The sequence below is a fragment of the Sus scrofa genome, chromosome 18 (genome assembly GCF_054392235.1).
Source record: "Sus scrofa isolate SSC_HxYL_T2T_F1_AM1 chromosome 18, Sscrofa_HxYL_maternal_Yorkshire_Landrace_v2.0, whole genome shotgun sequence".
Classification (NCBI taxonomy): Eukaryota; Metazoa; Chordata; class Mammalia; order Artiodactyla; family Suidae; genus Sus; species Sus scrofa.
The window spans coordinates 37896864-37922609 of record NC_139400.1 but is presented as its reverse complement, the minus strand read 5'-3'; the positions used below and the strand labels follow the sequence as shown (position 1 = coordinate 37922609).

At 43.0% G+C, this 25746-nt stretch overlaps 1 protein-coding gene across 19 annotated transcripts in view; it reads left to right on the top strand.

The window, feature by feature from the left end:
- Positions 1-25746, top strand: part of ST7 (suppression of tumorigenicity 7) — a 315021-nt gene that overhangs the window by 258638 nt on the left and 30637 nt on the right. The gene's annotated exons all lie outside the window — the stretch shown is intronic.

Below are 25746 nucleotides of genomic sequence, written 5' to 3'. Positions count from 1 at the left end.
TAGATTGGTTCCAGCAGAGAAGGACCAAGGAAGCCTTAGAGTTGTAATTTGGAGCTGGAAGAGAAAGTAATACTTATCTGATACAATTGAGTCAGCAGATGGGGAAACCAGAGGCCAAAGAGATTTTTGACCTGTCCAAGTTAGGACTATTTTGTGAGAGCCCTAGGCAACGGCAAGTTGAAATGGCCCAGCATGAGTTGTTAGAAACCCCAGTTGCAGGAAGTGCAGCCGAGAAATATCACACAAGGATTTAAAAGCACCTTGTAAGTTTAATAATTCAGACTTTAGGAGTTCCCGTTGTGGCTCAGCAGGTTAAGAACCCAACTAGTATCCATGAGGATGTGGGTTTGATCCCTCATCTCACTCAGTGGGTTAAGGATCCAGCATTGTCACAAGCTGCAGGGTAGGTCACAGATGTGGCTTGGATCTAGCCTTGCTGTGGCTGTGGTGTAGGCCAGCGGCTATGGCTCTGATTTGACTCCTAGCCTTGGAACTTCCATATGCCACAGGTGCGGCCCTAAAAAGAAAAAAAATAATAATAGGACTTTAGAGCTGTGCTATGGACAGGGGAGACTGAAGGTGGACGTTGAGGGGTAAAGGGAGTGAATGGGAGAGTTTAAAGTGGAGAAAAGAGGGTGACAGAATAAAAAGAGAGGCAGATAACAGGCTGGGGGAGGGAGCGAGTCTGTGGCCAGTAGAGGGGCTAATCATGTGTGGAGGAAGCTGTCATCTCTAAACCTGTGTGAAGACTTCCCAGAGTCACTCTTCAGGCAGAGCCTCAAACCCCAATGCTCCCTTTCTTCCTCCGCTGTCTTTGGCTACTCTGCTCAACTCTGAGAGCAACCATGACTCACTCTTGCCGTTCTGACCTCCCTGGGCCTAGGTGCCAAGGAAGGTTGTTGATTTCCCAGCTCCCGCCTTGCATTGTGGCCCCTGAGGACAAGCATTTCAGGCCTTTTTAAGGGTTTTATGCAAATCTGTGAAGAGACAGAACCAGAGCAACCAACATAACATATCAATTTTTAAGATGATCAATTTTACGTAGTTCTTACATTTCTTGCTTAAGGTCCACAGTTCCTGACTTCTTAATAAGATGGCAACTGGGATCCCAGTTTCATTTCTGCCTTCTGCTTTTATTTCTGCATGAGAGGACATCAAAATCTGTTCTGATAGGCTTTCCGCTATAAAGACACTCCAAGCAGGACAGTAAGTGTCCCGTAGCCTAAATTTATCTGTGTTTGTTGGAATACGAATGCAAACATTCTAAATTAAATATTAGCAATTATACATTGCTAAATATAGATTGAATCTAGCAATATATACTGGAAACAGTACAGTATGACCAAGTGGGAAGGCTTTTTTTTTAAAACTTTTATCAGCATGTAAGTATAAAAGTCATTCTGTCTATAGAAGAATTGGAGAGACTTCCATATTTTTATATGGCTCGGAATAATTAAACACATCACCTGTTCTTCAAGGATTAGATAAAACTTAGACATGAAACATCTGATTGAATGCTCTGTTAATGGTAGATCTTTGGTCACCTTTTTACTCCCTGCAATAGAGATTGGTCTGTGCAAATATTCTGCTTCTTAGGTTTAGTTGATTGCATGTTTTCCTAGGAAATGACTGCTTTCTCTAGGCATTAAAATGTGCTACCACAAACCTATATGGATATATCACATTTATAGCTTTAATCTCTTCTGTATTTGTGGTAATTTATCTTTTCTCACTTCTAATTTTACATATTTTTTTTTTTTGCTATCTTTCTTTTTTCCCCTCGTTAATAAGCCTCACAAGTTTATCTTAAAGTTTTAGATTTGCTGGTGCATTCGACCATACTTTTTGCTTTGTATTTTATTATTTTTTACTGGTTTCTCTTATTTATAAGAATTGTGATTTTCCCGATTTCCTTAAATGAGTACTTAGTTCATTTTGATTTTATTTTAAGAAGGAGGTATTTAAGGCTATATATTTTCCTCTAAGTGTAGCTTCTTGTGCCATAGATTATTCTACGAAGGGTTCTCCACTCTTCTCTAGAAATTTATGTTTTGGTTTCTTTTTATCCAGGAGTGATTACTTTGGGGGCATTTCCTAATAACTGGTTCTCTATTACTGCCTTTAAGGGATTTATTTTAAGATAATACTGAAATATCTCATGAAAACATCAAAGATGTTCAACTACCAGCCCCTGAGTACAGTAAACCCTGGCACCTCACACTCACAAACTACTTCTAGGTAAACTTACTATCTCTATTTCCATCATTCTTTAAAAAAAAAAAAAAAAAATTACGTCTTTCTTCAAGGTGAACCTTCAGGGGCGAGATTATGTTTAAACTGTGCTTATGTCCCTTCCACTGTTCCTATGGCTCTTGTTCCTCCGGCCCCATGGCCTTGCCCTTCACCAGCAGAAACAGACCTGTGTGCTGAGCCACCAGGGAGCTAAGGACATGGGACCCCCTGCCAAGTGCTGAACTTGAGGATATGGGTGCCTCTTAGACTTGCACATCGCATATTTGGCTTCTGTCCTGCTTAGTGATGGCTTGGGCCACATGAGGAATAGAAATGTAAAAGGAGGCGGTGAGCATCAGACATGGGCTTGAAGGAACTAATCCTGAAGTTCTGGCTTTTGAGGGTCAAGAACGGCTGAAGCCAAACTGACAGGCATTGTCTGAAATGGGAATGTCCAAGCAGAGGGGGATGGGCCTCTATCAGGAATGCTCTGGAGAGCTGCAGGGGGCATCTGTATCTCCTGCAGGGCAAGAGCTATGATTCTCCAGCAGGAGCCAAGGGCAGAAAGGAAGCAGGTTCTCTTCTCTTTCTCCACCTTGTCTCCGGTCCTGTCCAGCTCAAGTCCCTGTCACAGTCACTTGGATCCCCAGCCTCAAAGCAGGTATGTTTGTGGCCAATCTTAGGAAGAAAAACTCTGGAATTGAAAACTGTAATTGACCATCAGCAAAAGGCAAGCAAACTTCAAGTGGGTGTGTGTGTGTGTGCAGGGAATGGGCAATAGGTTACAATTTTAGAGGATATGTAAGTAATATTTTAAAAAACATTTTAACCACCTACCTCCCCCTCTGAGCCCCTATACTGCAAAATATGCATTCTGAAGCCCTGTGTCCTGTGCCTCTGACATGCTGGTATCTGAGCCTGCAGTGTCCCTGAGGTCTGATGCTCCCTGCTTCCGTGCACATGTGGGCCGCAGGACCTGAGGCCCCTCCCCGCCTCCAGCTCCCCAAACGAGCCTCACTGCCTCCTTTCTGAGGTCTGGGTGCTCCTCGCAGGCCCACTGTCCACCCTCTAGTGCCTCTCAGCTTGTCCACTCTCCCTCGAGTCACCGGGAACAGTCTCTGCCTTGGGAGCGAGCCCATCCTTCCAAAGGCAGGGCACCTTCAGCTGCTTCCCTGACAGTCTTCTGGGGCCAAGAACTGCAAAATCCGTACTCCTGATTGAAATGCCAGGAGGGAGAATGCAGGGAGAAAATACAGAATGATGTCTCAAAGATAGTTTGCCCCTCAAGTCAGAGATAACCTCCGTCACATCCGGTACAAATTACTCCTTTGTTGTCTCCTTTAAGCAGCATCACGCTCTCCGCAATGTCCCTTGAGCTCCACTGCTCTATCTGTGCGCTTACTTGCCTGTCTCACTGGCTGGACCACAGGGATCTCAGGTTCCACATTGTGTCACTCACCTTCACACCCTCAGGACCAAGAACTGGATGTGCTACCTTCTAGAGTATGAGAACTCAATAAATGTTGGTGGGAAGGTGAGACAGACAGCGTAGACGAGAGGATCATGCTTAACCAGAACTGAGAATCCTTTTTCAGAAGGCCAGGAAAAAATTCATAAAATGAAATACAATGTATTCTATTCTTAGGATAGCAGCTTAATGAAGAGCTTTTGTGAAAACTTTGCCCAGTTATCACTTTCTTTGAGACGTATTATTTCTTCATCTCCCTTGTTCCTCGCATGATTGCACCTGTTTATTCTGTATCTGATACCACACCCAGTCCTTGACATGCAGGACCTCTTTGTGTTCTCGAACCACTCTCAAGTGGACGCTAAAGTCATTTCCCCTTACTGAGCAGCTGCTGAGTCAGGGGGCTGGGTCTGAGCCCCAAGCACCAAGGCACTGGCCTGGCCTGGGCATGGTGTGGCCAGAGGGTGCTTGCTTTCCTGCCTCTAACTGCCTGCCCACCTGGCCTCTCAGCTGGAGGCCAAGTGCTGTCAGCTGACCTTCAGGCCAGTGGAAACGTGCCCTGGAGACACTGCTGCTCAGACACCCCAGAGAGAGGCAGAGACTGAGCTGATCTCTGCAGACAAGGCGGACTTCATGTTTTTCTTCACATTCCAACCACATACGTTACGATGGGAGACAGGGAACGTGTGTTTCTAGGGTAGATGCTCTGACCCTAAAAACAAGCAGAATGCTGAGTGTGGACTTGAAGCAGGAAGAGGAAGCCTGTAACGAGTATTGACTGCTGTTTCCCACGATGGATTTTGAGAAGCGTTAGTCCAGTGACGAGCTTTTTAGGAAAACATCACAGCACTTACTGTTTCCTTGGATAGTCACGGTGTCATAAGCCCTGAGGAGTCCCACAAGAAAGAAATCTGTTTAACCCAGCATGGCTTCTCCTCATGAGATCAGAGGTCACCCTCCTCTTTCATCAAGAATCCTTATGAACATTTCGCAGTCTTCTTCTTGCAAAACACTGGACAAGAACAGTGCTGAATGAAAAGGTGGATCCTGTAGACAAAGTGTGTGGTCCTCTGGGAATCTCACTGTCCTGAAAGGTGGGTCCGGCCAGACAGAATTAGGGGGGAATCCAGGCCTCATGCAGCCAGGCATTTACGAAGCCCCCTAACTAGGCCTCAAGTGCTCTGTGTCCCCTCCTGAGCCATCGTGGTGCTGGCCGTGAGTGTTGGCCATGGACCCCCAGGGGCGTCCTAGGGCCCTTTAGCTGTCTATCGCTATCAACACAGCCAAACAAAGGGGAGACATCAAGGAATGGGGCAGCTGCCCTAATTCAAGTGTTCCATTTTCTCTCCAGTTATCCAAGAAAAGCCCAGTGGTGGTACCTGAGAGAGCCTGTTAAGAACGGGCTTTTTGGCTGTGGCGAACAGTCTGTAATTGTCACTCTCCTGGGGTTTCCAGCAACTGGGCCTTTTCACCAACCACAAGGTCTGTGGGTCTTATATCTAACAAATTATGTTTTCCATTACTTTTTTTTAAGCTGGCTAGTGACAGCTAAGATTGTCCCTCCGCAATTAGAATCTGATGGCAGAGTGAGAAAATCCCATTCCCTGGGAAATCCCATGTCACTCATTCTGTATTAATGATATTTACTCTCCCTCGTTGTTTTATTCCTAAAAAATGGCTCCCCTGGTTGCAGTGTTATGTTAAGCATATTACATGTTACTCCAAAATCAGTTCATATATTACAGCTCGTTACACTCCTGGGTATACATTTCTGAATAGCTCTCACTCCGCAGTTACAGCTCTGCATTAAAAATGGGCTGTCATGAGTGAAGCCTGAGAGTGTTGTCTGTTTATTCCTGGCTCCTTGTTTTTCCTGGAAGTTGTCTTCTCCTTCTATTTTCCACTCCTCAGGGAAGCTGTGCCTTCCACTAAGAAAAGTCTGCCTGGGGAAGGTGGAAAGTATTTTTCTCTAGAATTTTCTGGAGAGGAGATTAGAAAGTGATAGCTGTTTGTGACAGAGAGCTGATGGCCTTCCGTGGAGGCCAGTGACTATTTGGAACATGAGTGGCCATGCTGATTAGGGGAGGCAGGAGTTGGTGGTGCCAGACCCCATCAAGATCGTTGACATAAGCCACAATATCTTTCCTTCTGTAACTTTAACATCAAAATGACTTTTTGTTCTCTATAGCCATCAAGTTTTTGTCTTCTGTGGCCAGCATGCTCTTAAGCCTCTGATGTTGCAGCATCATTCATAGGGGGTTTTGTTTTTTTTTTTCAGAATTTCGTAGAATGTAATCTTTTAAATCACTTCAATGAATCCACAATGACAATCTATTTTTATTCTGTCTGATTTAGGATCCAAACACAAAGTTCTGAGCCACCGGCTTCTTTCTTTGCTCCATTTGTCCATTTATTCAACTGCATTATGCCTTGAGTCCCCTCAATGAACAAGGGAAAAATCTATTGTGCTCATGCTTGTAGCCTATGGCCAGAGCCACAGTCCCCTGGGGAAAAAGTCTTCACATGCAGTCTCTGGGTTGGGTCCTCATGTGGGACTGGATGCCAGGCAACACCAATAGCCCTCCTCTCGGGTGTGGTTCTTCTGAGAATAAACGGATATAATTGGACAGCCGGTATGTCCTACCAAGAGGGCTAATGAGACAGTTCTCAGTGGGCCCCCAAAGGCTCTCAAAAGGTGAACAAGTCAAGAGCCACTTTTCTCTTGTGCAACTTGGCCAGTTCTGATTTCCCCACATGCCTTCTTTCAAACTATCTTAGCCGCTGCCCAACACAGTGTGATGAGCGCCAGGCACCTCTCTTCTCCAAGATAAGGGGAATCTCCAGAGGAAAAGTGACTGCCACGGGGCTAGGGCACAAGAGACTCTGGAGGCCACTGCCATCTCCCTCGGCTACAAAGGCCAAGGCCTGAGACCCTTGAGAAATGAGAATCAGACTGTGTCCAAAATACATCTGAAGCTCTTGGGACTGTGTGTAGCCATATAAGGAGCTGGTCAAGAGCCATTTATCAGAAAGGTCCTAGAGAACCTATAGGGCACTTCAGTTAGCTGAGCGGTGCCTGGTTCTGATGTGCCTGCAGCTGTCATGGTTGCCGGGGTGGGGGGGGGGAGGAATCAATGGCATTGCTGCTGACGTTTCATATGCAAAGGCTATGAAGGACCCTTTCTCCTCAACTCCTTTGAGCATCATTACCCATATTTGAACAGGGTCTTGGACTCCAGAAAATATTAAAGTCTAAAAGTAGCCAAGCTGGAGTTCCTGTGGCACAGTGGGTTAAGACACCGACTGCAACAGCTCAGGTCATTGCGGAGGTATGGTTTTCATCCCAGCTGGGCACAGTGGGTTAAAGGCTGTGGTGTTGCTGCAACTGCAGTGTAGGTCACAGCTGAGGCTTGGATTCAATCCCTGGCCCAGGAACTTCCCTATGCCATGGGTGCAGCCATTAAAAAAAAAAAAAAAAAAAAAAAGTCAGTTTCCTGCTATGGCACAATGGGATTGGGAGTGCTGGGATGAAGGTTCAATTCCCAGCCCTGCATGGTAGGTTAAGTATCCGGCATTGCCACAACTGTGGCTTAGGTTGCAACTGCAGCTCAGATCTGATCCCTGGACCAGGAACTCCATATGCTGCAAGGCGGTCAAGAAAGGAAAAAAAAATAGCCAAGCTATAGGTAAGTAGGTGTTTTAATCACCCACTTTAATCAAAGTGTCAAGTGAAATTGCTCAACAATCCCTCACCACAGCCACAGGCATATCTTAAAGGATCTTTCAGGTAATCCGCCTGCTTTTCTAACAGCATCCAAATAAGAATAGAGAATGTGAGTCATGACAGCTGCCCCAGGCCCTCATTTCTCTGTCTTGCTCCACTGCCATTATATCCACTGACAGCCTTGCACCCAAGGGCCCCCTCAGCATCCATAACAACATTAACAAGCTCTGTTTGGGTCTCAGTAGGAAATGTTTCCATACAGGTCGATTTTCAGGACTTATGCATATATTTGCCTTCAAAAATATATCTAGATGTATTTCAGTGCAGAAAGGTCTCACCAGATACTTGAAAAGCACACTGGATTTTAAAAAATTAGGGGCTCTCACATCCCACAGCCAATTTTCTGCCACAGAAAGGACTGAACAAGGCTTTGAGATATTAGTTTCAATTTAATCTCTCCAGGATGCTCCATCTCTCCTATGAAATACCTGAATCCTGATTTGCTTGTCATGTATAGAAAGCTTTTTCAAAAAATTTCCCTCTATTGATACCGTTATGACTGCATTCAGAACTTCAGGTTTTAATGTATCTCTCTCTATCCTCCTGTCAGATTATTAAATTATTCATCTATGTATTCCTGGTGTTTAGCACAGTGTTTGCCTTGGTGCTGGTGAATTAATGCTGAGCAGAAGGAAGGAGGCAGGGAGGAGGTGATGGTTAGGGTTGCAAGCTGTATCATATTAAAACTTCAGATCTTGGGTCATGGATGGGGCACTACCACTCCTTGTGCAATGTAATTTGGTAGCTGGAATTGAAATATTTTATCAGGTGTGTTCAGAACCAATGTACAGTAGTCACCTGTGGAGGAGTCACCCTCTCCACGTGTAAGTATTAAAGAGCAAGACCAGCCAAAACAAAGGTGTGAGGCTGGGACTCCTGAGCACTCCTAGATCCTCTGTTTGATCCCCACATCTCATCTAAAGCCCATGTCCTATTGGAAACCACAAGCTTCTGGAACTGGAAGATATGTAAAGAGTATAGAAGGCTAAGCTGAACTGTCCAAAAGAGAAATTAAGAAACTATCCCACTTAGCATAAGAAAAGATTTAGGAAGAAACTTAATGAGGGAGATTAAAGACTTGTAACTGCAAATTACAAAACATTGATGGAAAAAAATTAAAGAAGACACAAATAAATAGAAAGACATCCCATATTCATGAATTGGAAGATTTAATATTGTTAAAATGTGCATGCTATCCAAAGTGATTTACAGATTTAGTGCAATCCCTATCAAAATTCCAATGGCATTTTTAACAGAAATTGAAAAAACAATCCTAAAATTTGTATGGAATTACAAAGGACCCTGAATATCCAAAACATTCTTGAGACAGAATAAAACTGGAGGCATTACCCTTCCTGATATTAAAATATATTACAAAGCTACAGTAATTAAAATAGTATGATAGTGGCATAAAAACATATGGGCTAATTGAACTGAATAAAGAGCCCAGAAATCAACCCATACATATACAGTCCACTGATAATCTCCAAGTGAGCCAAGGATACACAATGAGGAAAAGATAGTCTCTTCAACAAATGGTGTTGGGAGAACTGAATATCTACATGCAAAAGGATTAAACTGGACTCATCTTACACCATACACAATAGTCAACTCACGATGGATTACAGACTTAAAAGTAAAACTTGATACTGCAAACCTCTTAGAAGAAAACATATGGGAAATTTTCATGACATTGGTCTTGGCAATAATTTCTAGGACTTGATATCAAAAGCATAAGCAAGAAAAGCAAAAATGGACAAGTGTGACTACATAAACCAAAAAGCTTTTTCTCTGCAAAGGAAACAATCAACAAAGTGAAAAGGCAACCTGTAGAATGGGAGAAAATATTTGCAAATGATATAACCCAAAATGGGTTAATATCCAAAATATATAAGGAACTCATACAACTCAACAGCAAAAAACAAACAAAAAACAAATGACTTGAAAATGGGCAAAGGACTTGAATAGACTTTCTCTAAAGAAGACATACAGATGGCTAACAAGTATATGAAAAGAAGTTCAGCATCATTAATCATCATATAAATGCAGTTCAAAACCAATGAACTATAAAACAAAATAAAACCCCACAACAAGTATCATCTCAGAGGATGGCCATTGTTAAAAATGAGCAACCAACCAAACAAACAAACAAAAACAACAAAGGATAGCAAGTATAGGAGAGGACATAGAGAAATTGAAACTGTCATTCACTGTTGGTAGAAATGTAAAATGGTACAGCGACTATAGAAAACAGCACAGAGATTCCTCAAAAAATCAAAAATAATACTACCTTATGATCCAGAGATCCCACTTCTGGATATTAAGCCAAGAGAATTGAAATTAGGATCCTGAAAAGGCATCTGGACTCATAATCATTGTAGCATTATTCACAGTAGGCAAGAGGTAGAAATAACCTAAATGTCCATCGGTGGATAAATGTGTAAAGAAAATGCAGTATAGATACATAATGGACATGTAATGTTCAGCCATAAACAAGAAAGAAATCCTGTCCTATGTGACAATATGAATGAACCTTGAGGACATTCTGCTGAGTGAAATAAGCTTGTCATGGTATGAGTCTATTATATGAAGTAGCCAGGTACTCAAACTCATGGAAGCAAAAGTAGAGCAGTAGTCATCAGGAGCTGGGCGAAGGGAGTTGGGGGAGTTGTAGTTCAATGGGGGTAGACTTTAGTCGTTTAAGAGGAGTGTATTTCAGAGATCTGCTGTGTTTGTAGTTAGTAGTGTTGTACTGTACACCAAAAACTTTGCCAAGAGGGTAGATTTCATATTATCTGTTCTTACCACAAGGGAAAAAACTAGTCCTGGAGCTCAGGGGGTTTTGGAGCCTGAACTACCCATTCTCCTTGCATGGCCCTGCAATATACCTTTCTCTGCTCAAGGAAAAAAAAAATTAGTCTAAAGGGTGTGTAGAATGCCTCCTCCTTTCTTCTCCAGTTTTTACCCTGACAGAGAATGTAAGTATTGTTTTTAAAACAAAGACGGAAGATGTGCCTTTAGAATGGGGCTTCTCAACTTCATCACTATTGAAATTTTAAGTCGTATAATTCTTTGTGGTGAGGAACTGTCCTGTGCTTGTGGGATATTTAGCAGCTTCCCCAGCCTCTACCCACTAGATGCTGGTAGCAACCTGCTTCTCACAGTTCAGACAGCCAAAACTGGCCAGAAATTGTTAAATGTCCCCTGGGGGCCAAAATCACTCCTGATTGAGGACTACTGCCCAACCAGAAGAATCCCAACCGGACTCGAGCTTTGGCACCCAAGGCGTCAATGGTGAAGGTCAGATGCAATATTTGGTGGGGTTGTGATGTGGAAAAGTCATTTTTCTCAGAAGTTCATTATGTCCTATCGAGAGGGTGAGTGTCCGCCTTCTGGCTCCTACAGCCTAAATTGGTGAGGACAGCCAAGGCCATTCTGCTTTCCGTCTTTACTTAGTTTTCTATATCCAACAAAATAAAAGAAAAAAGCACTCTGTGTTGGATTCCTAGGGCTGCCGTAACAAATTACCACAAACTGGGTGGCTTGAAACAACAAAAATGTGTTCTCTTATGGTTCTGGAGGTCAGAAATGTTGAATCAAGGCCTTGGCAGTGCCATGCTCCCTCCAGAGAAGGGGGAGAGCCCTCCTTGCCTTTTCCTGTCTCTGGTGGCTGAAGGCATCCCTGGGTTTGTAGCTGCATCACTCCAATCTGTGCCTCCATCTTCACAGGAACTTCCCCTCCGTGTGTCTGCCCTCACTGTGTGTCTTGTAAGGACACCTGTCTTTGGACTTAGGGCCCAGGATGATCCAGGATGCCCCCATCTTGAGATCCTTACCTTAATCACATCTGTAAAGATCCTTTTTCTAAATAAGCCACATTTACAGGTTCTGGGATGTGGGTATCCTTTGTGTGGGCCCCCTATTTATCCATTACATACTCTGAAACAAAGCTGGATTTTTTTTTTTTAGACATAAGAGACTGATTTATTATGTATTTTGTGTTTTTTAAAAAAACATTTAAAACAAACAAAAACATACAGAAAATTGAAATTGTAGTAGAAAACCCTTGTTTTGAGATGTAGTGGCTGACATGATGCCCTGCTGCCCCCAAATACTTCAGTGTGCGTTTCCTATAAACAAAGATGCCCCTCTATTTTTTTTTTTTTTAATTTTATGGCTGCACCCGTAGCACATGGAAGTTTCCAGGCCAGGGACTGAATTCACAGCTGTGGCAATGCAATGCCGTATCCTTTAACCCACTGCACTGGGCCAGGGATTGAACCTGCACCTCTGTAGCGACCCAAGCTGCTGCAGTTGGATTCTTAATCCACTGTGCCACAGAGGGAACTCCAAGATATTCCTCTATTTAACCACAGTTTGACTATCAAAACCAGGAAACTGACACTGACACAGAAAAATTTCACTCCTCCATGTCAACAAGCCCATCCAGGTTCCCCCAGTTGTCCTAATACCGATCTTATAACAAAGGGATCTGCTTCAGAATCACACATAGCATGTAGTTATCCTGCCCCTTCAGGTTTCTTCATTTGGAAACAGATGCTCAGCAACCCTCTCCTACCCCCACTTTTTTTTTTTTTTTCAAATCCTTAACACTTTTGAAGATGGAAGTTCAGTTATTTTGCAGAACGTCCTTCAGTTTGGGCTGATATGTCCTCTTGCTTAGATTCAGGACATGCATCTTGCTCAGGACCAAAAGTTACCCCCAAAGTAATGCTGTGCTCTTCTCATTGCATCCTCCTCAATATCACGTTTCGATTTGGATGATTACTGGCAATGAAGATTTTGATCATTTGATTAAGGTGTGTCTGCCAGGCAACTCTCCCCCCACCTTATAATTAGTAAGTATTTTGTAAAGAGGACTTTGACACCATGTAAATAGCCTGTTCCCAACTTTGGATTTATTAGTGTATTTATTTGTATCTGAAAGGATTCGTAATTCCTATTTGATTCAACAGGTTATAATCTCTTAGGATTATTGCTACTTTTGAGGCTCAAATGTGTTACTGTTGTGCCACATTTGGCTAAAAGGAACCTGCGTAGTCTGGCTTTGTGTCTTTTTGACATGTCCCCGTCATTCTGGGATCACTTCCTTGCTTTCTGGCACAAGATAAGATATTCTAAGCTTATTTTGTAATTCTGTTGCCCCTAAAAGGAGCTCTGGTTCCTTTCAGTGGAAAATGAACAGTGTTTTGAGAAACGTTTTTGCTCTTGTGCGTTTTCCAGACTGTTGTTGTGACAGTTTCTCTCTGCTGCTTCTCTCTTCATTCCTTCCACATGCCGTGTTTTTATCACCAGCGTGTCTCCCCCACCCTCCCTCCCCAGCTCTGTCCCCACATCACCCATTCTGTCTCTGTGTTGATGCTTGGGAACCCTAACTCTGTGAAACCAGCAGCTTTACAAAGTAACCCCATACCGTGGGAAAGGCTGGCCTGTTGTCAGCAGGTGCGCTAGGCAACTCACTGGCCCTGGTTGGAGAAATTTGGCTTGAGGACTTCTAGGCAGGTACCCTCCGTGAGCTTGAACATCTGGATTTGTGCAAGGCATTCCCAAGCACGAGCAAGGATCAAGCCCGGGGGCTCACTTGCCATTTCCCACTGGGAGGACAACGGATTTCTCCTTTTGCCTTAGTTCAGCTTTTCCTAGGGTTGATTCCCCAGACTCTGAATTTTGAGTGTTGTTGCCTGGTCTCCCCTATCTGGCATCCTTTCCCCTCTAAGAAGGAAAAATGGAAAAGTATAACTAATCCAGCCATCCTGGCTTCTGCTCAGCTCGAGAACTTTCACCCAGACTATGCCATGGGGTGAGGCCAGCTGGTTTCCTCAAGACTATGAATGGAGCCCCACAGAGCCCATGCACAGTTTACCTGGTCTTTCCAGCCTATACCCAACTCCTGCCTCCTTGATTGGCCATGACAGTAAGATGTGGCCCCCAACACTGATACGTTTATCCTCCTTCTTGGCCTCTCTGTCCTTTGCCAACTTTCCCTTAGATCTTTTTCACCGAAGACTTCTCAAACATGACTTCTTGTACCCCCTCCATCCCTGGATTTTATGGAGTCTTGACATCCCCTTGAGCCCAGCATTGCTGTGCTCTACTCCAGCCTCTCCTGAGCGGATTTTCGAACCCTATGAGGCTGCCCCGAAGGAGAGACACTGACCTCTGGGCAGCCAACCCAGAGGCCAGCAAGAGACCATTGACATATCCAGTCAGAGAGCTTCGTTTCTTTCTTGCACTGAACTGGGGAAGAGAGGAGGAGAGACCATAGCGTGGGAAGAAGCACGAGAGGGGATGAAGAGTTGGAGCCAGTTGTCATGCTGGGCTGTGTGAAATTTAAACAAAATGAAGGAAAAAACTAAGGGAGAGGATGAGGAAGCTGAGCCACAGAGAGAAGCAGAAGCGCTATTAACATGAATGGAAAGTGGAGATGGCTCCTTGGTCTCCAACATCTTTCTAGAAACAAATGTTGGTTCATTTAAAGCCCAAATGCACTTTGCTTCCTGTTCAGGATTCTGTCAGATCTTCATAGTCTTACAGTAAACTGCCCCCACTTTTTGTGTGTGCTGTTATGCGTGGATTTTTATTTGTTGCCATGAAAAGACCTTTCTTGAACATTCTCGATGACTTCCTTGCCTTCAAGATCTATCCAGTGGAGATCTACCTATCAGTATCAACCCTGGGAGAAGAGTTATATTCCTCTGACCCCCACGGTGCCATTTCCAAGATGTTTCTGCATCACCTTTGTTAAACAAATCATCCTCCATTTTAGGTCCATGTCCAGACAAGAAGGTACCATCCTCTTTTCTGTCATCTATTGATATATGGACAATTCCCCATGTTCCCTAATAAATATGGATAGAACGTTACCCTCCATTCCCTTTCCTTGCCATCATCCTAGGTGACCTCAGTGTCCACATGAATGATTCATGCACCAGCTTAGCTCTGCTGTTCCTCACCCTATCCTCTCCAAAATAACAAAAACAATATATAAAATGTGATTCGTATTTTACAGGCTAGGAATTATTTTCCCAGTCATCATCTTACTTTGTTTTGATTTTTGAACTCCACTCCCAAAGACAAATCATAGACTCATCCTCTTATAAATGGCTCATTTCCAAAAGCAAGATGTCTTAATTTTCCTTCCATTAAGACAATTTCTTAGGCTTCTTTTTTTCCCCTTCAGTTTCTCCCAGTAAACCTGCTCTTAAGATTCATCAAGACCCTTTGTCCTTACCTTTACCTCATCTCATAAGCCCCAGCTCACTTCAGGTTTCCTCCCCAGTCCAGCTAGCATCCCATCCCGTGCTGGGCCATGGGAACCCTCGTTGGGCAGCACCACAGCATCTTGTCTTTCAGCCTCCACGGCACTCACCTTGTCCATCCTTATCACAACACCTTCTCCTGTAGCTCAAGCTCTCATCATCAGACACCTCCCTCCCTCTCTCCCTCACTCCCTCTCTCTCTCTCATATCTCAGGTGGCCTCAACACCATTTAATAATATTTTATTAATCCTTCATTAACTCTTGACTTCTAGTTTCTTCTTCCAAGTCTCAGTTCTTCTCACCTGCCCTCTTACTCTCTCCCAGGATGTTACCACATCAATGTCCCTCTCTTTCTCTATGTCTCCATTTCAGGTCCCCTTTTTATTGACCTAAGTGAATGGTCAAATATTTTTACAGAAACCCACCCCTCTTCAGACTTGCTTCTTTAGGGTTCAGACTCAGCACTCTGTTTCTGGCACACATTCCTTCTTCAACCCTCCAAACTCTGTCCTGACAGAACCTACCTTTTCAAAGGGAAGCACTGACTGCCTAATTCCTGATTCCAATGTGACTACGGAGCCCTGGGAACTCGCCTCCTTTGCCCTTCAAGACACTATTTTTTCCAGATTCTCCTTGAGGTTCTCTCCTTTGTCACTATGTAAATGCAGCCTCTCTCAAAGTTCCCACCTTGTCCTGGAGGGCCTTCTTGCTTGACTTCTCTTCCAAGGCCATCTCACTCTCTCACACGGCTTCACCCATGTGCTGCCCTCCCTCCCGACCCACCATGACTCCAGCCCATCTCTTCTGAGCTGCTGACCTACATTTCCAACTGCCTGTGGGATGTCTCTCTTGAAACTTGGCATGTCTGAAGCAGAACTCAGCGTCTTTACCCTGAAAATCCCTCATCTTGTGCACATGACGCCACTAACCAGCCACGCACATGAAAACCCTGAAAACTCTGGTGGGTGAATTGCTACAGTTAATCAGGTGCTCATACTGCCAGGTGCCATATGGTTTTGTGTCCATCTCATAACTCAGGGCTTAATGCCCCCACCCCAAGTCTGTTTTTATTACCTTCTGTTTGGTTTGTCTGCCTCTAAACCTCTCTCTTCTCAAGCTTAAAACAAAAGTTTCATCATACCATTTCCATCTCAGAGATCACACCGATTCCTCATTGTGGGCAGAAAAAGGCTCAGACTCTCTGGAAGGGCATTCAGGGCCCTCTATGGCATCCCTGGCTCGCTTCCCACCACACCCTTTGTGCCCCTCGATGCTGCCGTATGTGTCTTCTTGATGATTCATGAACTTAAAATTCTTTTTTTTTTTCTCTCTCTTTTTTGGCTGCCCCGAGGCATATGGAGTTCCTGGGCCAGGGATTGGATCCAAGCCATTGTTGCAACCTATACCACAGCTGCAGCAATGCCAGATTCTTAACCTACTGTGTGGGGCCAAGGATCAAACCTTCATCCCAGGGCTCCAGAGACATCACCAATCTCATTGCACCACAGAGGGAACTCCAGAACCTGCTATTCTATATTTCATGCCTCCACTTTCTGTTCCTTCATTTAGGAAAATATTTACCTTAATTTTAGCCAACTCAAATGGTCCCATAAGTCAAAACTCAGATCTGGAGTTCCCGTCGTAGCACAGCGGAAACGAATCTGACTAGGAACCATGATGCTGTGGGTTCTATCCCTGGCCTTGCTCAGTGGGTTAAGGATCTGGCATTGCCATGAGCTATGGTGTAGGTTGCAGATGCAGCTCGGATCTGGCGTTGCCATGGCTGTGGTGTAGGCTGGCAGCTGTAGCTCTGATTGGACCCCTAGCCTGGGAACCTCCATATGCCACAGGTGTGGCCCTAAAAAGCAAAAAAAAAAAAAAAAAAAGAAAAAAGAAAAGAAAAAAGAAAACCAAAAAACAAACTCAGATCAATGGCCATCTAGCAGTTGCTCTTGTCTCCCTTCCCACATTACTTTTAGCACCTAGTTGACTTTGTCTTGAATTATGATTGGTTCTTTTAATTTCTGCTCTAAGTTCTTTACTAACAACCCTTTACTGAGTAACATGTGCTCTTTGTTCTTATCACCTCATTTGATATTTACCACAACTCTTTAAAGTAGTGTTGGAAGCTCCCTTTGCCAAGGAGGAAAATTGGGCCTCAAAGAGCTCGAGTTTCTTTTAAGGACACGCAGCTGGTGAAGCAGAAGAACAAGAACATCAGCCTGGGTCTGGTTTACTCCAAAGCTCAGTCTCTTTTCCCCAGAGCAAATTATTCCCAATCATTACTGCACATGGAAATCACCTTGGCAAATCTTTAAAAATTGTTCATCCATGCAGACATTCTGATTGAACTGGTGTGGAGTGTAACCCAGGTCTCAGGGTGTGTTATTTGTGAAGTTGCTCAGGTGATTCTAAGTGCAGCATCATTTGGGAACAACTGCCCTAGGCTATTCGGTGCCCCTGACCCCCGCCTCTGCTATTCAGCATGTAGTGTGCTTAATACATGTTTGCACTGAATCTTGTGTCCAAATGCTTTTCTGGTCCACTGGATGCCTTATCCCTAAATTCTAAATTCTAAGGTTGGCAAAGATTCAAATGCAAAAACAAGCAAAGAAAGAAATTACTTATCTGGCCAATATGAGCCCCAAATTCATTTCCAATGAAATTTCCAAATCCATATAAAGAAATTAGGATGCATAGGCCAAAGTTTTAACTAATTAATCCTCAGTTGCTTTTTTTTGGCAAGAAAGCCTGCCTCCTTAACATCCTCCAGCCCCTCCTCTTTTTCATCCCTCCAGCAGCTGCATGTTGACATGACTTGTCCTTGCAGACTGATCCCGAGGCAGAGCCCACCTCCTTGGGAAGAGACATTGAGATGTGCAGGAGAAGCATGTATAGTATGTGTGCACCTTGGCAACAGTCAGGTCACACTCTGAGTCCTAGAGGGTGTTCCTGTGGCAGGCTGTCACGGCCATGCCCTGTCTCAGAAGTCGCCAGAAAGAAAAAATCATCTCATTGGAAATGTAATGAGCAGACTGTTCATTCTGTATTTGTCTTTTCATTAGAAGAACAGCATGGTGCCCAAAAGAATCCTCTAATAATCATTCATAATGTGAATGTTAATCCAGAATGACATTTTTATGGGACCAAACAATATTTTGTGATGTTCTATTTGTGCTTTCATGTCTCCAGCTTATCTATACAAGACACAGAGATCAATAAATCAGACTTAAAATTTTTAAAAACTCTCATTGAGTCACTCACTTCTCATGCTGCGTTTACTTTTCCCTTCTGATAATTTGATATTATTACAGCCAGTTATGGAAGGAAATTTGAAAACCAGACTACCTCTTTAGAATGTCTGTCCCATTTAGGACTTTATTTATAATTTTTAGTATTAAATTCTATCAATGAGGAAGCATCACCTGATAAAACTGAGCTGTGACTTTACATGAAGTTTCTAATGAGCAGAATATGCATTCTTATAAAATTCTATTAAAGCCTCTGTTTTGCTGCATCTGAGAAGCAAAAAAACCTCAGAAGATCTTTCAGCATCTATGAAGGTAAGAAAACTGTTCTTCTCAGATGTTATCCGGTTCAGATATTGGTCATTGCTAGCCATAATCTAGAACACATGAGAGGTATGGATGTCCTTTCTGTATGCTGAAAGGTCTGGATTATTTACATAATTAATTCACCAAACTTTATCTGGAGTCCTCTCTAGGTGTCCACACAAAAACATAGTCTATAATACAGAGCCAGCTCCCATTTGCTGCCCAGTGACTCACACAGGAGTGTTCTTTTATAAGGATGGTTAATGCGAAGTTAAATAGTCTCAGTTAAATGATGTCCTAAGGCAGTAATGAAGATGCTGCAGGGTCTCCAATGCCTGAGCGCTAAGTGAGCTGTTTAGGTGGGTGTTTCCTCGCAGAAAGCCTGAGAGTGACTGGGTCTAGGTGGTGCTGCTGTCTTTAACTGTCGAGCCTGCGTTTCTTTGATTGTGGAAACAAGAGAGTGGGCTTGGAATTTTATTTCCAGGGTCATCCCGGCTCTCATCTGTGGTGAGTCTGAGGGTCTGTGAGAATTCACGGGGGTGGGCTGGCCCTGGTGGCCTCCGGGCAGTGAGGTGTATGTTCAACTTGGAAGAGGTGAAATGTTGGGAAGGATATCAGCCACACCAGTTATTTTAACAAGCAATTTAATATAAAGAATTCCTAACTGGATTCTAGAAAACATAAAGGAAATTGTGAGGCATTACAGAGATAGGAAGTGCGGGAAGCAGCTACCACCCATAGGGATAGAAGGACAAAGGGAAAAGGTTGGGTTTTGGAGAAGAAATTCTGGAGCTGAAGCAGGGGTCCTGCCCACGTGGGGCTGGTGCCTCTTAGAGCCACAGTGAGGCTGGTTCTGGAGTGTGGGAGAAACTGCAAACTGGAAATCGCTGCTGCTTCAGGAGAAACTATTTCTGGAACACCCACGGGAATGCCTAACAGCAAGAGCAGCCTCCCTCTAGCGCCTCCTTCTGGGAGAGGCTACCAAGAAGCAGCTGGCAAAGCAGAAACGTAGGTTGTAGCCTCAGCCCTGAGCCCTGAGTGGGGCAAGGCGGGGTGGGTGAAGATTTGAGAAATGACAGTCAATAACCAGCGCTGGAGGGAGTGGGAATAAGGACAGCTGCAGTCAAATCAGGAGTAACATCTACCGCCTCCATGCATCTACTTTGTGTCATTTTACCCATCGAGTCATTAACCCTTTTAACAAGCTTAGGAAGCCAGTATTGTTATTTTCCTGTGGCAAAGGAAGTGCTGAGTCAGAAAGGTTAACTAACCTCTCAACCCTCACCCAGTGGTGTGAGGGGCGGAGTAGGGACCTGGACACAGGACTGTCTCCTTGCAAAGTTCTTCCCTTCACAGTTTGCAGTGTGTGCTGGAAAAGTACCTTGTGCATCCAAGAAGCCATGAGGGGTTTGACTAGAAAGGTGTGGATTATTTGGAAAGGTGAGTTTTGGCAACCTTGTGAAGGGTAAGGGATTTGGGCCCTACAGGCAATGGGAATCAATGAAAATTTTGGAAAATGGCAGTGAAATAGCGGAAACATATTTTAGAGAGATTTATTTGGAAAGAGTGAGCAAGAGGGCTTGAAGAGAGAGGAGTCTGGTGCCAGTGAGCTTCATTATGAACTAGTTACAATAATTTTGGTTTGGGTGGGGGCAATGAGAAAAAAGGGAGGAATTCCATCGTGGCTCAGCGGAAACAAATCTGACTAGCATCCATGAGGATGCAGGTTCAATCCCTGACCTTGCTCAGTGGGCTAAGGATCCAGCGTTGCTGTGAGCCGTGGTGTAGGTCACAGACGCAGCTTGGATCTGGCGTTGCCGTGGCGTAGGCCAGAGGCTACAGCTCCCATTCAGCTCCTAGCCTGGGAACCTCCATATGCCACGAGTGCAGCCCTAAAAAAAGACAAAAGGAAAAAAAAAAGAAAAGGAAGAGGAGAAATTTTTTGAAGAAAGAATAGGAATGGCTGGACATATTTTTGAAAAGTAGGGCCCAAAGATAATTAAGTTTTGAGGTCTAGAAATCTAAAAGGATAGTGACACTGCCTTCAGAAATAGAAATTCTGGCATTCCCATTGTGGCTCAGTGCTAAGGAACAAAACTAGTATCCATGAGGATGCAGGTTCGATCCCTTGCCTCCCTCAGTGGGTTAAGGATCCAGCATTGCTGTGAGCTGTGGTGTAGGTCACAGAGGCAGCTCAGATCTGGTGTAGGCCAGCAGCTGCAGCTCCAGTTCGACCCCTAGCCTGGAAATTTCCATATGCCATGGGTGTGGTCCTAAAAAGCAGAAAAAGAAAAAGAAAAAGAAATTCTGTGAATTCTGGAATGTTTTTCTCTTTGGAATATGACTTTTGCCTCCTTGCGCTGCTCCCATTCCTCCAACACACCACGGTTGGGTGGACAGCATAGAATTCCCAGTGTTCTGCCATTTCACCTGGATTATAATCAGTAAAGTTGATAATTTAGATTTGAGACATAACTACTTACTGTAAAGTTAGGGAAAATATTAGGTTAGAGATAAGGAAATGGATTCTACTTTCAGTCTGCTGTTATTTGCTATGTGTTTCACTTTTTCTGAGTTATTTCATAGTGTGGCTAGAAGGACTTATTGGGATAATGGATATCAGTGGTTCTCTAACTTCTATATTTATCATAATCACCTGGGGGAGCTTTTAAAAATACAATACCTGGACCCATTTTCAGAGTGTCTGATTCAATTAACCTGGAAAAGGACCTGATAGTATTTTTTGCTGAGGGCGGGACCTCTATGGGGTGGGGCCCCTAAGAGATGGAGATCCAGGAGGTGGTGGCTGGGTGAGGTAGAAGGTGAGGCCAGGACCTAGTATTTTTTTTTTTTTTTAAATCAGCATCTTGGAGTTCCGCATTGTGGCTCAGCAGAAACAAATCCTACTTAGTATCCATGAGGATGTGGGTTTGATCCCTGGCCCTGCTCAGTGGGTTAAGGACACAGCGTTGCCTTGAGCTGTGGTGTAGCTTGCAGATGTAGCTCCGATCTGGCATTGCTGTGCCTGAGGCGTAGGCCAGCACTTTGACCCCTATTCTGGGAACTTCCATATGCCATACCTGCAGCCCATCCCACACCAAAAATAAATTAGCATCTCTGGTTATCTACTATTTGAAGGCTCCCTCATGTGCATTCTCTACTGACCTCAGAGTGTTTCACTAATGCAAAGGTCAGGCTCAAGAGCTGTCAAGAAAACTCACCAGGAACTGGTTTGCCCCATTACGGAAGGTGGTGAGCACCTTGCCAAGATAGAGCCCAGAGAGGAAATGATCTCTGCTTGCCAGTAGAGACACAGCCCAGTAGGCATTTTGGCTTTTCATAGCCTCAACCAATGAAAACACATTTAAAATTTCCGCTGGACTTAGATAAGAAGAGCAAGAATCTGTCACTCTATTTTCTAATTTTATGTGGGTACGATAGGGCTCTCTGAGAGGGACAGGTTCTGTGCATGGCTACCATTCTTAGAAGGGCAGCATATTACATCTAAGTTGTTCAAGCCCAGTAGAGCCCCAGTTCACCCAGAGGGTAGGGCCTGAAGGGTAATTAAAACTACCCTTGAAAGTCTCTTAAAAATACATGAAGATAGTGGAGCTCTGCTCACACAGTTCAACACAGCTTTTTGTCTAGTGTTGAAGTGGATCGTTGCTTCTTCCTTGGGCCCTTAAGGGATGGTTGGTGTGTGTTTAAAAAGGGCCATTTGTACCTAAAAATATATCTTTGATACAAAATTCCCACCTAGAGGGCTGAGAAGGTCAAATTGAGAGAGACTATGGCCTAGAGACAAAGAGGCTGAATGAAGGAAAGGAGTTTTTCAAAGTTGTCACAGTGAGAGGCTTAGCCAGCTCCCACCTTATGCACCTCACCTGAAGGCAGAGGGCACAGGTTCGTGTTATAAGCTCATGTATCTGAGTACTGTAATTACTAGGTATAGAAATGAAGACACAAATCAGTTTGGAGCGGAATTTCATGATGATGAGCTGCTAATGTGAGGGCATTAGACTCTCCTTGCCCAAGGGAGAGGATATAACAGGATCTTTCCAAAATTCTGTGGCTCATCAGTTTGCAAAAAAAAAAAAAAAAAAAAAAAAGCCCTGGAGGCTTCTGGTAGGGAGAGGATGCCAGACTCCATGCTCTTCTTTCTGAGAGTTGAAATTAGAGAAACCTGTTTCTACGAGTGTGGCACTAAGTATCTCTGCTGTCATGAGAAAACTTCAAGAGCCCAAGGGGGAATTCCTTATGAGGTGATACAGGCTCAAAGAAGGGTTCTAACAAAACCCTCTGGACCTAGCCACCAAGATATGTTGTCACTCTTTGAGAACAATGGCTGAATATATGAGTGAAAATGCAAAGAGCTATACCCTTGAAATGCAAGTACGAACTTTGCATGGTACAGGGATCTGACAGCAAGGATATCATCTGATCCTTGAGCTAGAGTCATTGCAGCTCCAGGTGATGTTCAGTGAGGGAACTTACCTAAAAAAGTCAAACAGTCAATGATGCCTAGACCAAAGAGACTTTCCAGTTATGCTGTTTAGAAGTACTGACCCACATGAGCTTAGCAGTGAGTCCCTCGAATTCTTGGACAATTTGAAGTGGGAACTCCAAGAGAAAGATCCTGAATTTCTGCTAATTAGGATACGTTGATAACCAAGAGTGTAAAACTGGTAAAGAGGGTTATACAAGTCATACTAGCTTTCACATTTCAGGTATTCATTTATAATTGGAGTAGGGACAAAGAGTATGGGAGAATACAGTTCTCACCAACATGCTAATGTTTATGTTTCAATCTTTTACATTATCTATAGGAAAATCGTTGGATTGTAAATTTCTGATGCTTTCATGAGCATGAGTGGGTCATTATATTTATGTACCTGAAGATTTAGTTGAAGACACGTCCTAAGCCACACAATAAATGTATAAAATGAGAATTTTGTTGACATTAAGAAGTGTTTATAAAGTAATTAATGGTTTTCTGTTCTTACCTTTTAATTAGTGTGGGTTATTTTTCATAAGATTAACACTAAGAAGTCAATATTGTCATCTCTATTTGTGTCTCTCAGGAAAACTTCTACGGTAATATTCTTTATTTTTTGTTTTTTGTTTTTTGTTTTTTGTCTTCTGTAGGGCCACACCAGCAGCATGTAGAGGTTCCCAAACTAGGGGTCTAATCAGAGCTGTAGCTGCCAGCCTATGCCACAGCCACAGCAATGCCAGATCCGAGCCACGTCATCTGTGACCACACCACAGCTCACAGCAATGCCGGATCCTTAACCCACTGAGCAAGGCCAGGGATCAAACCTGCAACCTCATGGTTCTTAGATTTGTTTCCTGCTGCGCCACAACGGGAACTCCTACAGTAATTTTCTAATTGTACTCAACCCACGAAATGTCCTTGGCAAGAAGTTGGTATGCATACTTATGCAGAGATTCAAAGTTGGGTATTCTTTTGACATGTATTGTATACCATGCTTGATGGAAACATTCTTGAGAACATAAATCAGATATTGCTTGCAGAACAATTGAATCATTCATTTATTCATTTATTTATTTTAAAAGAATATTGGTTTATTGAATATCTGCTGAATACCTGGTGCTCTGTGGTGGAATCAAGAGTGAGAAGGGAGAAAGGAAACTTGTGCAAGGAAAGGGAGGAGGCAGAGAGCCTGCCTAAAGAAAACAATCGTAGTCATCCTTGGCTTTTCCAAAGAGTTGTACTCTTGTAGATTAAGTTTGGTAAAAAGTTGACATTTTACAATATTCTATCATAATCCCTCCATACATTCAAAGTATCTCTTATTTCCATTACTACAGATTTGTAGATTTTTTCCTTATAGTTCTGTACAGTCATTATTTTTATACCTAAATATTGTTATTACAAGCAATAGAATCCTAATTTCCCTGCTTTCAGTCTAAATCCTTCCCATATCTACATCTATAAATCTGTTCTCCTTTTAGTTTTAGTAAAGAGTTTTAAAAATTAGTTTTATCTCTTTACTAGATAGGAAATTACGCATTTTTTGTTTTAATGGTTATCTTTAAAATTTTAACATGCTTACTTAACAATGTCTATCATCTATTAATATTTCTAATTTCTTGGGAGTTCCCATCGTGGCTCAGTGGTTAACAAATCCGACTAGCAACCATGAGGCTGCGGGTTCGATCCCTGGCCTTGCTCAGTGGGTTAAGGATCTGGTGTTGCTGTGAGCTGTGGTATACATGGTTTGGATCCCGAGTTGCTGTGGCTCTGGTGTAGGCCAGCAGCTAGAGCTCTGATTAGACTCCTATCCTGGGAACCTCCATATGCCGTGGGAAGCAGCCCTAGAAAAGGCAAAAGAAGACAAAAAAAATATTTCTAATTTCTTCTCAGCCTTTTGGCTAAGATCAAGTGTATTAATATTTCTAACCTTCAAAAATATTAAAAAATTAAAATACTTACGTCTAATCCCCATATTGATATTGTTGCCAATAATCATTTTAGTTTGATTTGTTACCAGAGATTAGTAATTACTTATTTTAAAAAATATATCCATTATTGGAAATTTAACTGCTTATGTGCAAATTTCTTTGCTCAACATTTCCACTTGCATTCCTTTTAGAATATATTTCCTTTTTCCTGATGTTCCTTTAGATAGGATCTATTCTTAGAAGATTTTGTTTCTTTGAAAATGCCTTTATTTTATTCTTTTTCCTTAATGATAGTTCAGCTGGATATAAAGCTATAGACTGAAATTTATTTTCTTTCAGGGCTTGGAAAATATTCCATTGCCTTCTTGCTTCCATCACTGCTTTGGAAAAGTCTGCTTTTGGTCTGATTTTGTAAGCTTTTGGTATGATTTTATTTTGTAAGCAACTTGTTTTTTCTCTCTGGTAGCTTTTAATATCTTCTATTCTCTGAAATCTCTCTACCATATGTTTTAGTGTGGAGTTATTTTGTTTTTACTACTTGGAATTTATGCTTCTTAAAACTGAAGGTTTTAGTTTTCCATTCTGGAAAATGCACGTCTTTCTCATTTTCTCTCTTCTTTGTTTCTGAAATTCCTACTATAAGATATATAATGGAAATTTTCATTGTACTTTCCATGTCTCTTAACTTTTTTGACATTTTCCATTTCTTTATATGGATAGAATTCTGGATAATTTCCTTAGGTCTGTCTTCTGCTTTGCCAATTCTCTCTTTAGCTATATCTATTCCTCTATTCACTATATTCACTTTTTCTTCTTCTCTTTTTATTTTTAGGGCTGCATCCACAGTATGTGGAAGTTCCCAGGCCAGGGGTTGAATCAGAGCTGCAGCTGAGTCCTGTACTACAGCCAGAGAAACACAAGATCCAAGCTGCATCTGTGACCCACACCACAGCTTATTGTAAAGTCAGATCCTCAACTCTCTGAGTGAAGCCAGGGGTCAA